This window comes from Coregonus lavaretus, assembly GCF_964263955.1.
Source record: "Coregonus lavaretus genome assembly, chromosome: 38".
Classification (NCBI taxonomy): Eukaryota; Metazoa; Chordata; class Actinopteri; order Salmoniformes; family Salmonidae; genus Coregonus; species Coregonus lavaretus.
In genome coordinates this window covers 26,498,785-26,515,545 of record NC_140025.1, presented here as the reverse complement: position 1 = coordinate 26,515,545, position 16,761 = coordinate 26,498,785, and the positions used below count along the sequence as shown (strand labels likewise).

Below are 16,761 nucleotides of genomic sequence, written 5' to 3'. Positions count from 1 at the left end.
TGGCTCCTAGCGGCCAAATTCTAAGAAAATTCTCAGAGGCATGACGTTTTCTTAGAATTTCCCCTAAAAGTGACACGAAAATCCCAGTTAATATAAAAGCTATTCCTCAAGAGTCCTAGCGCTTAAAAGGGCTCCTAAGGCGAGATCTGCTAAGAGCAGGGAAGAGGACTTTTAGTGGCTTAGGAGTTACCCTAAGCAGCTGCACAAAATGGCCAACAGAGGAGGCAGGAGAGATGTCCTGCAAACACTGGATGACAGGGAATTATTGAGACGCTACAGTTTGGATCGTGCAGGAATCATGTTTGTGGTGGATCTCCTTAGAGATGCAATTACTTCACCAACTCGACGCCACAACGCTATTACACCGGAGAAGAAAGTAATCACAACCCTGAGGTATTTGGCAACAGGGAAAATGCAACAATGCAGCAGTGATGACTTGGGTCTGTCCCAATCCTCCGTCAGCAGTCATCACCCAAACACTGACAGCTTTGTCACAACCTAATATTGTGACACAATTTGTTTCATTCCCGCTGGATGCCCGCACTTTACACACACATAAAAGGGCATTTATGGACATTGCAGGATTCCCTGGCGTTGTGGGTGTAATTGATGGAACACATGTGAGAATAATTGCGCCATCAGAGGACGAGGCTGTCTTTGTTAACAGGAAGAATTTCCACAGCATCAATGTGCAAATAGTGTTCAATGCGGCCTGGAAGATTTTGGACATTGTGGCTAAATGGCCAGGCTCCACACATGATGCGAGAATGCTCTCCGAGAGTGGCATCAGACAGCTTTTTGAGAGACGCTATGTGCCAGCTAATTGCCACTTGTTAGGGGACAGTGGCTACCCATGCAAACCATGGCTCCTTACACCTTACCTCCAGCCACGCCAAGGGCCCCAACTAAACTATAACAGGTAAGCCAAACAATACAAAAATCATGGAAATGAAATGCAAGCAATATGTTAGAGCATCCAAGTAGTGCAATATTTCCATCAAATAATTAAAGGTCTGTATTCTATTGTAGGGCCCACAAGACAACAAGAGCGGTGGTGGAGCGTGGCATAGGCCAGCTTAAGAGGCGCTTTCATGTTCTCCACGGAGAGGTGCGGCTGAGGCCTGAAAAAGTCAGCAAACTCATCATAGCCTGTGCAATATTACACAATATTTGCAAGGTTAGACAGATTGCAGAACCTCTGGAGGATGGCGATGAGGATGGAGACAACGATGAGGATGGTGGTGAAGAAGATATTCACATTCCACAGGGGAACCTAGCCCAGAGTGGACTGCCTTACAGGGCAAACTTCACAAATTTACATTTCAGGCAAGCTGTAGCCCCATGTCATTTGAGAACTTGTGATGGTATTAAGAACTACCACAGTTTTACTGCACATCACCTGCAACTGTTAAATGCAAGACACAGAACACAATCTCTAAATGGTTTATTTTTTAGGTGTTCAATTTTAAGGCGGTAGTACTCCTCCTGAAGGGAAAGGACTTTTTTTTGTTGTTCAAACACATCAATTGTGAGTTGCAATCTTCTCTCCTGCAGGGATGCTGACGGAGCAGGTGCTGCGGATGGGAATGGTGTTTGATCCGCCGGGCTATCCTGAGTAGCAGCTGCAGATGGTTCAGGCGGCAAACTTGATGGGCCCGGTTCTTGTGATGGCTCCATGCTACAGAAATACATAGGCCTAGTTTAATTATTGTTTTGATTAAATTAATTTAATACAATGAGCATGGATAACACATGAAATGGCTTCTGCAATGAATAAACACTGTTGATATGAATAACCCTGTGTCCTACCTTTGCTGCATTTCAAGGGCCTGCATCATTGACGTGTCAATGCCTGTTGGCAGCCCGGTGACACTGACCTCAGAGTGTCCCAGGACTTGAAAGACAGTGTCGGCCACCTGGGACAGCCGCTTTGCAGGTGGTCCACCCCCTAGAAAGAAACAGTCAATGAACACAGTACTTAGGCATGTAAATTAACTTTGCCAGCAGGAGCAAATTGCCAGATTATGTGGTAGGCCATAGTATTTTGCTCACCTGTGAGTGAGGATTCCCGCTTGTGTGCTGCAATCTCATCTTTTGCCTTGGACTGCAGCACATACCACCTTTTCTCACAATCGTCGCCTGTCCGCACCACCAGTGGAAAAGAGGCATTGATTGTTTGGGATATTGTGTCCCAGGCGCGCCTCTTGCCTTGGCTAGTGACAGTTGGGCCAAATTTTCCTCGTAACATACCTTTATGTTCGTTCACCAACTGGGCCAGCAACAAACCTTGCTCCTCAGTCCAGTTCGGCTTGCGATTCCTTTTTTTCTCCATTTTCTGTGTTTGTAGGATATTTGTTAACAAGCCTTCATAAATAGACCAGCCAGCAATCACAGACATTGTTAAAAGCTGAGCTGTGTTACCCTCGTTAAGTTCACACTGAGTTGTAACGTTGCAATTTCTACTTCATTAAGGACAGCCCCTTGAGATAGGCCATCTTGTTTTCAATGGGGTCCATATGGAAGTGAAAGTACAAAATATGCCAGCTAGGATATTAATATGAGCAAATGAGACACAAATCATTATTTGAACAGGGTGTAATGAGCTTAAGTTTTCACATATTTTAGATTCTAATGTTAGGCTATAACCCCTACAGCTTACTATTCATTTTCCAGATATTTTCTTGAATGTGAAATATTATTTACAATTATAGTCTGCATAAGATTAGAGTGTATAATTATGTTTATTGATTTGAGGGTACATCCTTTGCTCATTATCACCAAAAGTTCATTTTCATCAAACTTGTAGGATCAACCAATCACGGCTTTTGAAATGATGACTCATACCTAGCAACGGGGTCAACCACACCTCCTCACTAAGATAGGATTTTTCATCCATTCCTGGCTCAGAGTTCACTGAAAATGTTCTGGAATCACTTCTAAGCTAAAACTCCTGGCAAGGAATTTTTAGGTTAAGTTAGGAGCTCTCTGAGAGGATTCTCAGAATCTTTAAGGATACGGGCCCAGGTTTTTTTCTCATAAGAGAGGTAATAACAGCTAGACTTGAATCTCCTCCAACTGACAGGACATTATCCTGCAGAAGGAGAGCATATTGGATAATACAGTCATATAACTTCAATATACAGTGGGAAGAACAAGTATTTGATACACTGCCGATTTTGCAGGTTTTCCTACTTACAAAGCATGTAGAGGTCTGTAATTTTTATCATTGGTACACTTCAACTGTGAGAGACGGAATCTAAAACAAAAATTCAGAAAATCACATTGTATGATTTTTAAGTAATTAATTTGCATTTTATTGCATGACATAAGTATTTGATACATCAGAAAAGCAGAACTTAATATTTGGTACAGAAACCTTTGTTTGCAATTACAGAGATCATACGTTTCCTGTAGGTCTTGACCAGGTTTGCACACACTGCAGCAGGAATTTTGGCCCACTCCTCCATAAAGACCTTCTCCAGATCCTTCAGGTTTCGGGGCTGTTGCTGGGCAATACGGACTTTCAGCTCCCTCCAAAGATTTTCTATTGGGTTCAGGTCTGGAGACTGGCTAGGCCACTCCAGGACCTTGAGATGCTTCTTACGGAGCCACTCCTTAGTTGCCCTGGCTGTGTGTTTCGGGTCGTTGTCATGCTGGAAAACCCAGCCACGACCCATCTTCAATGCTCTTACTGAGGGAAGGAGGTTGTTGGCCAAAATCTCGCAATACATGGCCCCATCCATCCTCCCCTCAATACGGTGCAGTCGTCCTGTCCCCTTTGCAGAAAAGCATCGCCAAAGAATGATGTTTCCACCTCCATGCTTCACGGTTGGGATGGTGTTCTTGGGGTTGTACTCATCCTTCTTCTTCCTCCAAACACGGCGAGTGGAGTTTAGACCAAAAAGCTATATTTTTGTCTCATCAGACCACATGACCTTCTCCCATTCCTCATCTGGATCATCCAGATGGTCATTGGCAAACTTCAGACGGGCCTGGACATGCGCTGGCTTGAGCAGGGGGACCTTGCGTGCGCTGCAGGATTTTAATCCATGACGGCGTAGTGTGTTACTAATGGTTTACTTTGAGACTGTGGTCCCAGCTCTCTTCAGGTCATTGACCAGGTCCTGCCGTGTAGTTCTGGGCTGATCCCTCACCTTCCTCATGATCATTGATGCCCCACGAGGTGAGATCTTGCATGGACCCCAGACCGAGGATGATTGACCGTCATCTTGAACTTCTTCCATGTTCTAATAATTGCGCCAACAGTTGTTGCCTTCTCACCAAGCTGCTTCCCTATTGTCCTGTAGCCCATCCCAGCCTTGTGCAGGTCTACAATGTTATCCCTGATGTCCTTACACAGCTCTCTGGTCTTGGCCATTGTGGAGAGGTTGGAGTCTGTTTGATTGAGTGTGTGGACAGGTGTCTTTTATACAGGTAACGAGTTCAAACAGGTGCAGTTAATACAGGTAATGAGTGGAGAACAGGAGGGCTTCTTAAAGAAAAACTAACAGGTCTGTGAGAGCCGGAATTCTTACTGATTGGTAGGTGATCAAATACTTATGTCATGCAATAAAATGCAAATTAATTACTTAAAAATCATACAATGTGATTTTCTGGATTTTTGTTTTAGATTCCGTCTCTCACAGTTGAAGTGTACCTATGATAAAAATTACAGACCTCTACATGCTTTGTAAGTAGGAAAACCTGCAAAATCGGCAGTGTATCAAATACTTGTTCTCCCCACTGTATCAAAATCATTTTTTCACATCAACTCAAATTCACAGTTATTAGCGCAACATACATACTCACCCAGTTCTTCTGAAATATTTATTTCCAGCACTGACATTTTCCTTTGTAACTGGTATTTCTCTTCAATCAAGGTGTTAAAATGGGTCTGTAACTGGTCTCTGTCTTTATTCAAGGCGTTGAAAGAAGTCTCCAGCTGGTCTCTCTCCTTAGTCAGGTTTTCGTAACTAGTCTGAAGTTCTTCCTTCTCTGAAGTATGGTTGATTGTAGTCATTGCCATCTGTGATGGAACAGAGAACAAATGTATCATTTTATGCTTCTTTATACACATACACACACACACACACACACTCACACCCTACCACCTGTGATTGTTGAATACTCACAGTGTACAGATAGACTTATGACTGCGGTCAGCAAGAGAACACACAGCAGTCCTAGAGAAACTGAGGCCAGTCTGTAAGGCTGACAGTTCTGATTCCCAAGTTTCAGTCCTGCACGTGTAGAGAAGCAAATGTAACATACACCTGACTTGGTCCTACTGTATCTATCTTAGTCTTTCCAGCTGACCAGTTTCTCCCTTATAAACCAATGCTGTTCTGATACCAAGATGAACTGATGCTGTGGTCTTCAGCCACACACAGACAGAAAGTAACACCAATTCTGTCCTCCTCTACTACTATTTCCATGAAATAATTTGGTTCCAATTTAAAAGGAATTAGTTTTGTGTGAAAAGTGTCATTACGACATAGAAAGACAATGTATGATGATATTGAACATGATTATGATTGATTTGTTGATTTAAGAAACATTGCAGCGTTTGCAGCATTTCATACATACTTATAACAGGTGATAATATTATACATGCCTTTAGTATTAGCAGTATGTGTCACGACTCCCTCCAAAGCTGCCTCCTCTCCTTGTTCGGGCAGGCTTCGGCGGTCGTCGTCACCGGCCTTCTAGCCACTGCTGCTCCTCATCTCATCATTCCATTTGTTTTGTCTTGTTTATTACACACACCTGGTTCATATCCCCTCATCAGTACCTGTAAAATTGTTCCCTCTGCCCCCTTGTCTTTGTGTGTGATTGTTTATTGTGGAGGATAGTCAAGCTCGGTGGAGCTTCGTGTATTTTGTATCGCCAGGATATTTTCCTGTGTGCCTTGTATTTTCCAGTGCGCATGTTTTGCGCATTGGAGCGTTTTTTGACGCCTTGCTGCGTAACCCTCCTGCACCTGACTCCTTCAACATCACCGCATCACAGTATGTTAGTGTTAGCAATATGTCCCCTCCATTTCCCCTCCATTTGTAATACATCTTTAATTTGAGTACACATATATTTCAATTTCTGTGCAACAGCAATGTGTTTCACTTTCTCAGTGCAATGTGTTGACGTCTGTGTTGATAAATGTCCCTATGTCCTGATCACTATTTTTATAATGTCTGATGTATTTATGTTGTCAGTTTTGTATAGAATATTTCCATGATTAGATGTTCACCTGCCCAGGGACTACAGATGGAAAGTAGCAATTAACTAAATATGGTGTGACGCATCATTTCTCAGTTCCTCTCAGACTTATGGTTTTTTTGGTGCATTGTCCTGCAAAGTAAACTTAATAAATAAATTAAGATGTGTATAAGAATCTGTAAACACACTTACTTGTTCCAGCCTGTGGACTCTGGTGTAAAGTCTCATAACCTGCAGCCAGATCATCACAGCCTTTCACACTGACCTCCTCTACATTGGCATAAATGTCCTCTTCTATCTCGATATCTCAATGATAACAGCTGGTGTATAATATATACTGTGTAACTCTATAATCTCGGTCTCTCTCTCCCTCTTTGTCTCCTGTCTCACTGATGCTCTGAGAATGAATTCAGTCCACAGTGAAATGAGGTGACAAACGTGTGTATGCACTCTATGTATATGAGAGAGAGAGAGAGAGAGAGAGAGAGAGAGAGAGAGAGAGAGAGAGAGAGAGAGAGAGAGAGAGAGAGAGAGAGTCAGATAGAGAGAGAGAGAGAGAGAGAGAGAGAGAGAGAGAGAGAGAGAGAGAGAGAGAGTCAGAGAGTCAGAGAGAGAGAGAGAGAGAGAGAGAGAGAGAGAGAGAGAGAGAGAGAGAGAGAGAGAGAGAGAGAGAGAGAGAGAGAGAGAGAGAGAGAGAGAGAGAGAGAGCTCCATCAGTAAGGCAATTCAGAGTGCAGTAGGACACGTTGCTAAATGGAGACACTACCTGAGCTGAGCCGACTACCTTCTTCTCTGACAGACCGCACCATCTTGAACTGTAGGGATAGAGAGATAGAAGGGGGGTTGGAGAGACAGCGAGAGAGAGAGAGAGAGAGAGAGAGAGAGAGAGAGAGAGAGAGAGAGAGAGAGAGAGAGAGAGAGAGAGAGAGAGAGAGAGAGAGAGAGAGAGAGAGAGAGAGATTTTACATTTTAGTTAATTTAGCAGACACTCTTATCCAAAGCGACTTACATTCAGTGCATTCGACTATGGAAGGTAAAGACAACCACATATCACAGTCTTTGGAAGGAAAATCTGCGCAAAATCAGTGCCAGTGAGAAAAGACAAGTGCGAGTGTGAGTGTAGAAAGACATACAAGAGTAATGTGCTATAAGTATTGAGTTAACATAATCATAAAACATAATAAAACTATTGTATTTACCCCTGAGAAATGATCTATGGTACTCAGGGTTGGGATCAATTCCATTTCAATTCAATAATTTCTCAAAACTTTACCGTTAGGAAAAATTAGAATTTCAGTTTACTTCCTGAATTGACTGAATTGAAATAGAATTGACCCCAACCCTGATGGACCAACAGCAGCACAACAACTACAATGACTGCTATCTCTACAACTTCCCTAAGATGACCAAAACGATCAAAGTGATGACCAGGAGGACCACTAGCATGACTACAAAGACTCTGGTGAACCGTTGTCTCAGCAATAGTCCCAACTGGGACGTGGTCTGGTGCTGCTCCGGATCCCAAGTGGTTCGAACCAAATCGTCCCAGGTGTTCTGGTCCGGACCTGATCGTTCTGGGGGTTCGGAGTCATTCTCCCCTGAGATGACATCCGATTTTTGTTATAATGAAACAACAGCAAGAGACATTGCCTAATTAGTCTTCTTTTCTTCTTTGATTTTTATTCAAAATAATCACAGAAAAAAAGTTTTCATTCATGTAAATTCATGTTTTTAAACAGATATATAATCTATTACAAATAGACCTAATAACATTTACATTTTAGTCATTTAGCAGACGCCCTTATCCAGAGCGACTTACAGTTAGTGAGTGCATACATTATAAAAAATAAAAAAATCATACTGGCCCCCCGTGGGAATCGAACCCACAACCCTGGCGTTGCAAACGCCATGCTCTACCAACTGAGCTACATCCCTGCCGCCCCATGGGTTTGAATCCAGGCTACGACAGAGCCTGGATTCAAACCAGAATCTCTAATAGCACAGCTAGCACTGCGATGCAGTGCCTTAGACCACTGCGCCACTCGGGAGACTATTTGAAACATAACTATTTGACTATTTATAAAATAATATAACTATTGTATTTACTGGGCTTATGACCTAACCAACCAAAACACTATGGCAAATTACCTAAGTACTTAACCTATAAACGCACAATGGCTAACATCAGACTCCTGTCTCTACAACTTCCCTAAGATGCTCAAAATGATAGAAGTGATCACCAGGAAGACCACAAACAAGATGAAGACCTTGAAAGCTCTGAGGAGGCGCTCTCTCAGCAACAGCCCCATGTAGCCAGTCTTGCCCAGGAATGTCGCAAGCTCCAGCTCAGGGTCCCAGATGATGCGGATCAAATCCAGATTTACAAGGTGGGTGCGTTCGGAGTCAAACTCCCTTGTGCTCGGTGACATAGGTGGCTGTCACGTCCCCTTGCCTGAGCCTGATGATGATGCGGTCCTTGTTGCATCAGCGGTAGCCCAGGGATAGCCCGTAGTCCTGTCTCACATAGTCCGGTAGGTCCTTGGCTTTGGAATAGGTCTCTGTGTTCAGGTTGCCCACCTCGAAGTAGCTTTCCCTGTGGTCTCGCAATTTTACTGGGAGAAACTCCTCGAAGTTGCCAAAGTAGTGGAAGCCGAAGTCGCCTCTCTCAGGGTGGCACTGTACCAGCATTTTGCCATGGTGATTGAACGCCACGCATTCGTTGGCGAACCAGAAGAGGAGCTTGAGGCCTTGTCGGGGGGAAGGACGGCCGAAGCCAGAGTCCTTAAGGTCTTGTATGGTGCTGAGCCGACTACCTTCTTCTCTGACAGACCGCACCATCTTGAACTGTAGGGATAGAGAGATAGAAGGGGGGTTGGAGAGACAGCGAGAGAGAGAGAGAGAGAGAGAGAGAGAGAGAGAGAGAGAGAGAGAGAGAGAGAGAGAGAGAGAGAGAGAGAGAGAGAGAGAGAGAGAGAGAGAGAGAGAGAGAGAGAGACCCCTCCCTTAGGTCAAGGATGGCTAGCAGAAAACTGTGAGAACTCCAAAACTGTGTCTCTCCCATTGTCTCTGTTAGCTCTTTGGGCTTGTATTTGTCTTTGTTTGTGTTCATAGTTTGTGACCCGAGATGTGTCTCTCACTGTGTCCAACAAAGATTTACAGTAGACACGTCCTGGGATGCCTTTTTTGCATTAGTGGTCTGTGGGAAGAGGCTAATGGTCATGTATCATTGGTTATGGTTGGTTATGTGGCGTCACTATGGCGACAGAGATGGATGGCTGCAGTTTTTCCAAATCACTGCCTCTTGTTGCTGAGTGACAACACATTGCTGGTACTGAAATAGATTATTCAGCAGCACTGTAACATCGAGAAAAATGTGTCTCCTATCCCACACTATAGACAGACATAATTCTCATTGCATGGCGTAAGGTTTGGTAAAACCATGGCTTCCTTCCATCAGCCTGGCTGACGCGACCAACGTGAACTGGTGTCAGCCAGAATATCCTTCCATGGCTTCAAGTTCACAAAACAGCTTGCTTATTAATATCATTTAACAGTATATTAAAACAGCAGGTGTATCATTCTTCATAGGAACTTTGGGTTTATCCAAACCATGGCTTCATTGGAACTGTCAACTCTCATTGGAACTCAAAAAGCCTGGAATCAGTAAGTGAAAATAAGGAAATAAAAACTTTTGGCCTGAGGAGAAAGATCTCTCTTTCTACTACTGGAGATGCTCCTGATATCCTACTACAGTATTGTACTGCACAGATTTTGTCTGGATATAAGTCTATGGTCTGGACTCTGAGGCCCTGCGTGAACTTATTCTGTTTCGTTTGGCGTCATTCTGGCCCCATTGCCGTGGTTGAGCTGAAAATAAGCTACAATATAACCCTTGGTTGCTCACAGTTGTAACATTCTCTCTCTACCACAAGAGTATGCTCATCAGCTGCCCAATAAATATGTTCATTACATTTACATTTTAGTCATTTAGCAGACGCTCTTATCCAGAGCGACTTACAGTTAGTGAGTGCATACATTATTTATTTAATTTATTTTTCATACTGGCCCCCTGTGGGAATCGAACCCACAACCCTGGCGTTGCAAACGCCATGCTCTACCAACTGAGCTACACCCCTCATAGTCAAAGTTGGTCTGACTGACTGAGTGGGTGTCAACTGTCACTATTTATTGGCTATGTTGTTCACAGTGATGTCTCTCCGTGATAATTTTCTTCTATCTTAAATATAACATTGCATTTATTTTCTTATTTTTGAAGAAACTTTCAAAGTTCTTGACATTTTCCGGATTGACTAACCATGTCTTAAAGTAATGATGGACTGTTATTTCTCTTTGCTTATTTGAGCTGTTCTTGCCATAATATGGACTTGGTATTTTACCAAATAGTGCTATCTTCTGTATACCACCCCTACCTTGTCACAACACAACTGATTGGCTCAAACGCATTAAGAAGGAAAGAAATTCCACAAATTAACTTGACACAAGGCACACCTGTTCATTGAAATGCATTCCAGGTGACTACCTCATGAAGCTGGTTGAAAGAATGCCAAGAGTGTGCAAAGCTGTCATCAAGGCAAAGGGTGGCTACTTTGAAGAATTGCAAATATAAAATATATTTTGATTTAGCACTTTTTTGGTTACTACATGATTCCTTATGTGTTATTTCATAGTTTTGATGTCTTCACTATTATTGTACAATGTAAAAATAAAGAAAAACCCTGGAATGAGTAGGTTTGTCCAAACTTTTTACTGGTACTGTATATATATATATATATATATATTACTGTAAATATTGATCACATTCCTTGTGTATGATCATATATTTTGATACATTGAATGTTAATATTGTGAACCTATGTTATATATTTTTTACCACCTGGGATATGGATGCCTGATGGAGACCTAAGTGTTGAAACATTGTAATAAATAAATATCACCTGGGAGCATGAGCAGCAGTGTGCGGCGTTTTCCTTTCTGTTAATGCAGGGTAATCATGAGACTTATATTGAATAAGAGGTCAAAAGGTTGGCTTTTTAGCATTCATTGCCATGGTTGTCAATTGTACTGCAGAAATGGTCACAGAAAATAGAGGTTGTGGTGGCAGCGGCAGAGAAGTACTTGGGATTGTGAGGATTTATTGCAGAACAGCTGCAGGGGGTGTTGAGTGGTAGTGATATGTCCTCTCAGATCGTTGGTCTGGAGTAGGACTGGTTAAATAGTGGAATGGGTGGTGTCGTTTTTAGAGAGGGCTAATAGTTGTCAGGGCAATTTTCCTTTTTATTTTTCCTAATTTTGTATTATCGTAGAAAATAATATAATGTAGGTAGGTGGTGAATAGCCTCACACACCAGTACAGTAGGTGGCGGTGTATGCAACTAAAAATTGGATGCGACCCACCAACCAAATCCCGAAGAAGAAGAAGAAGCTGAAGAAGAAGAAGAAGAAATCCCACATTCTTGCAGGTCAACCTCCCAGTGGAGGCTCCACAAAGGAGGAACAGGAGGACCATCCTCCTCAGTGAATTTCATAAAAATAAAAATAGTGAAACATTAAAAAAGTTATCCTTTATAGAAAAAACTATACTAAATATACAGAATTTTTATTCCAGACTCTGACATTGCTTGTTCTGATATTTCTTAATTTCTTTATTTTTTATTTTTGGGATTTGTGTGTATTGTTCTAATTACGGGGTACTTATATAGTCATGTTACACTATATGCACAAGTGGGTAACCTGTACAAGTGTGAGGTGTGAAATGGGAATGTGTTTTGTTGCATATCCCACTCCCCTCAGAGAGTGGGGGTCACGGCAATGGATCAGCCAATATTGATGGCGACCCTGGAGCAATTACAGTAACTTGCCTTGCTCAAGGGAAGAATTACCACCAGGCTACCTACAGTATTGCTCTTTTGGAGCTAGAAACATAAGCATTTCACTGCACCTGCGATAACATCTGCAAAATATGTGTGTGCAACCAATAAAATTTGATTTGATTCGATTTTTTGATTAGGTGCACTACTTTCCATGGTTTCGTTACAAAACCATGCTGTTTTTAGACTTTCTATTTTTACAGTGCAGTTTCGCACTGCAGCCGTCCCTAATCTTTACTAAGACTCCACTATGGGGAAGAGACAAATAAAGCACTTACCATATCCTCAAAAGGTCAAACTCTATACAATAAACACTACTTTATTTGGCATTAGCTCTAGTCTGAATCCCACATTTTAACACTTTCAATTAATCTAGTCTGAACAGGTTTTTGGTGCTTGTCACCTTGGCCGTGTGGTTGATGATATCAGTCAGAGATGGTGTATTTCTCCCTGCCTCTGTTTTCTATCATCTCTGTTTCTCTACAGCCCCACCACATCCTGTCTAGCTTAGAGACAGAGACCCTAACTACACGTCTTCATAAAGAGAAATAAACATAATTCATCATACCCCTTGTATCTTCAAATTATCTTATGAGCATTTAATCCAAGTAAGATGCTATTGGTGAGCTTGTGGTTGTGTATGTCACAGCAAGTAGAAGATAGTGTTAAACCTGAACACATCTCAAACACCCAGAACCCGTCTCTCTTGCCCTCCTGTCTGTGCATGGCAACCACACTTTCCAGTTCCGGCTAAGCCTGGCAAATCATTATTACCACACGATTCAAGCACTTTAAAATGATTTCCAATGGTTCATGCATTTTTGAACGATCATGATTGTGTCTCCATTTAGCAACGTTTCCTACTGCACTCTGTATTACCTTACTGATGGAGCTCTCTCTCTCTCTCTCTCTCTCTCTCTCTCTCTCTCTCTCTCTCTCTCTCTCTCTCTCTCTCTCTCTCTCTCTCTCTCTCCTCTCTCTCTCTCTCTCTCTCTCTCTCTCTCTCTCTCTCTCTCTCTCTCTCTCTCTCTCTCTCTCTCTCTCTCTCTCTCTCTCTCTCTCTCTCTCTCTCTCTCTCTCTCTCTCTCTCTCTCTCTCTCTCTCTCTCATTGTATGTCTGTCTTTGTTGAATGCACTTATTGTAAGTCACTCTTGATAAGAGTGTCTGCTAAATGTGGGTGCAGGGGACTGAGAGCATGGTTTGTGGTGTCAGCTCTCTTGCTTGAGAGAAGCTGTGCAGAGATAGAGGAAGGTACCACATCTCCATATAAGGAGAATGAGAGCGACTGACCCATGTAGGCTACTGACCTCAGAGAGAACAAATAAGCAATAACCACACGCTGACATAGATGGCGATAGAGAAGCTTATATGCACACACAGACAATATGGGGGTGTTGTGGTGGTTGATGGAATCCATGTATGTTGACACTCGTTCATTTTGAAACATGTATTTGTGTAGTTTTACTTGAGCTAAAGCAACCACAAGGCTCCCACTCTCTCTCTGCTTGTGGGTGTTGTTTTGAGACTAACTTCAGGGCCTTATTCAAAGAACCTTGCAGAGTGATGTACAGAAGGTGTCTGTACAGTATGTTCTATACAGCATATTTCTATCAGGACCACACCATGGTCATAGAAGAAGACATGCCACCCTGATCTGATAGAGGCAACATCCGTAATAACTTTCAAATACAGTGCTATTTACTCCACCACAGTATTGAAAGATGTAGCAGCTGCACTTTATATAGCATTTTCTTTGAACTGCATTTATTTGTCTTGACACATGAACTACCATTCTCTCTAATGGACATAAACATTCAGTAACCTTCATTGTAAATGTACATAATATCCTGGCCTGATACCCTGGCCTTCAGGCAGTTTTCCTTTCTATCTATTGCATCATACTTCATAGGCTGTTTGAAAATATGATGCAATAGATAAGCAGCAGGTGATGGCTTTATCAATCTGTCATCTAGAGCCGGGTTTCCCAAACTCAGGTTCATGTTTTGGTTTCTTCCCTAGCACTACACAGCTCATCATCAAGCTTTAATTATTTTAATCAGCTGTGTAGTGCCTGGGCAAAAAACAAAACCTGCACCCTGGGGGTTATGCGGGACCGAGTTTGGGGAACCCTGATCTAGAGATACACCGGAATAACCTATTCAAGTGTCAAAACACCTTGATATCCTATTCAATGTAAGTACATGAGATCAACCACAACAACCTACTGACATTTTTTTTTTTTTTTAAGTGTCTTTATGAAATAAAAAATTACACATTTTGGGATGTACCTTTCTTTACAACAGTTATTTCTACAGTATGGCAAGTAATACAGCTAATCAATAATACACAATGCTACTTTTACTGTATTGCAACATACAGCAAGTTAACTTATGAAGGGAATTAGAGAGACCAGTACAGTTATATGTAAAATGATGTTGATGGTACATTCAGCACTGTATGTCTGATTGTGGCCAAGGTAAATTATTCATTTAAACGTTAAAGCAGTTGATGAGCTATTTGCAAAGGCACATTTCAACCCACCACACAGCTTGTTCATCCCACCCACCCCTGAAGTACAATCTTCTAGGTTTCAGCTGGCTGCGTTAGCTGACGCAACACACCCACACAGATCTCTGGTTACCCCACACAGGCCCCCAACCCTCCCACAATCTGGCTGCTCCTCCCAAACGTATTCCTGAGGTACCTTTTCTTTGTTCAGTCACCTGCAGCCCAGCCTCAAATCAGGGAGATTACAAAGACTCTTCCAAGCAGCGTTGTTTTGCTAGCCCATTGGTTTACAATTTCAACCAACCTACTTTCTCTCACTAACTTTGCTCTCTGCTTTTCAAAGGATTGATTGGTCACCCACCATTCATCAACATTCAAAGATTCTCTGGAGATTATGAAGTGAGAGAATGAATGCACACAGAATCGGTTAGACAGATACAGCTCTTTTTGAGGGACACATACAGGATAAGTGAACTGTGTTACAGTAAATGTATCTTATCTTTGTTGCCATCTCCCTATGGTGAAGAACACTGCAAAGATTATTGGGAACACCACCAAGGCTGATGCTGGGATAACACGATAGTATCTTCCTCCATGCCTCGCGTCTTTGTTGTGGAGTTGTGTGGGGGGAAAACAAATACAGTACATGACATACAGTGTCTTTAGAACCCAAGCTTGAATGAAACCCTAGTGCATTCGGAAAGTCAGACCCCTTGACTTTTTCTACATTTTGTTACGCTACATCCTTATTCTAAAATTGATGAAATCTTTTTTTTCCCCTCATCAATCTACACACAATTCAAACCCTTTACTCAGTACTTTGTTCAATTACCTTTGGCAGCAATTACAGCCTTGAGTCTTCTTGGGTATGACGCTATAAGCTTGGCACACCTGTATTTGGGGAGTTTCTCCCATTATTTTCTGAGGAGTGGCTTCCGTCTGGCCACTACCATAAAGGCCTGATTGGTGGAGTGCTGCAGAGATGGTTGTCCTTCTGGAAGGTTCTCCCAACTCCACAGAGGAACTCTGGAGCTCTGTCAGAGCGACCATCAGGTTCTTGGTCACCTCCCTGACTAAGGCCCTTCTCCCCCGATTGCTCAGTTTGGTCGGGTGGCCAGCTCTAGGAAGAGTCTGGGTGGTTCCAGACTTTTTCCATTTAAGAATGATGGAGGCCAATGTGTTCTTGGGGACCTTCAATGCTGAAGACATTTTTTGATACCCTTCCCCAGATCTGTGCCATGACACAATCCTGTCTCAGGGCTCTACGGACAATTCCTTCGACCTCATGGCTTGGTTTTTGTTCTGACATGCACTATCAACTGTGGGACCTTTATATAGACAGTGCCTTTCCAAATCAAGTCCAATCAATTGAAATTACCACAGGTGGACTCCAATCAAGTTGTAGAAACATCTCAAGGATGATCAATGGAAACAGGATGCACCTGAGCTCAATTTCAAGTCTCATAACAATGGGTCTGAATACCGTAAATAAGGTATTTCTGTTTTTTTTTCTAAAAACCTGTTTTCGCTTTGTCATTATGGGGTAATGGGTGTAGATTGATGAAGGGCAAAAAAACAATTTAATCCATTTTAGAATAAGGCTGTAACATAACAAAATGTGGAAAAAGTGAAGGGGTCTGGCATTTGCAGGACGTTTGGCATTTACCAGAGAACACCAAGATTGGCAAATTCGCCACTGGCGCACTGTGCTCTTCACAGATGAAAGCAGGTTCACACTGAGCACGTGACAGACGTGACAAAGTCTGGAGACGCCGTGGAGAACGTTCTGCTGCCTGCAACATCCTCCAGCATGACCGGTTTGGCGGTGGGTCAGTCATGGTGTGGGGTGGCATTTCTTTGGGGGGGCCGCACAGCCCTCCATGTGCTCGCCAGAGGTAGCCTGACTGCCATTAGGTACCGAGATGAGATCCTCAGAATCCTTGTGAGACCATATGCTGGTGCGGTTGGCCCTGGGTTCCTCCTAATGCAAGACAATGCTAGACCTCATGTGGCTGGAGTGTGTCAGCAGTTCCTGCAAGAGGAAGGCATTGATGCTATGGACCGCCCGTTCCCCAGACCTGAATCCAATTGAGCACATCTGGGACATCATGTCTCGCTCCATCCACCAACGCCACGTTGCACCACAGACTG

The 16,761-nt window shown here is 42.8% G+C and overlaps 1 long non-coding RNA gene across 2 annotated transcripts; it reads right to left on the bottom strand.

The window, feature by feature from the left end:
* Window positions 1-1,427: 1,427 nt before the first annotated feature.
* On the bottom strand, window positions 1,428-2,478 carry LOC311112208. 2 transcript variants are annotated; one of them, XR_014610846.1, is made up of 2 exons: window positions 1,810-2,478; window positions 1,428-1,696 (listed from the first exon to the last, which is right to left on the bottom strand). It is a non-coding gene; the product is annotated as an uncharacterized lncRNA (long non-coding RNA). The 2 variants fall into 2 exon arrangements; XR_014610847.1 differs by having other exon boundaries at window positions 1,428-1,678.
* Between the last annotated feature and the right edge of the window lie 14,283 nt (window positions 2,479-16,761).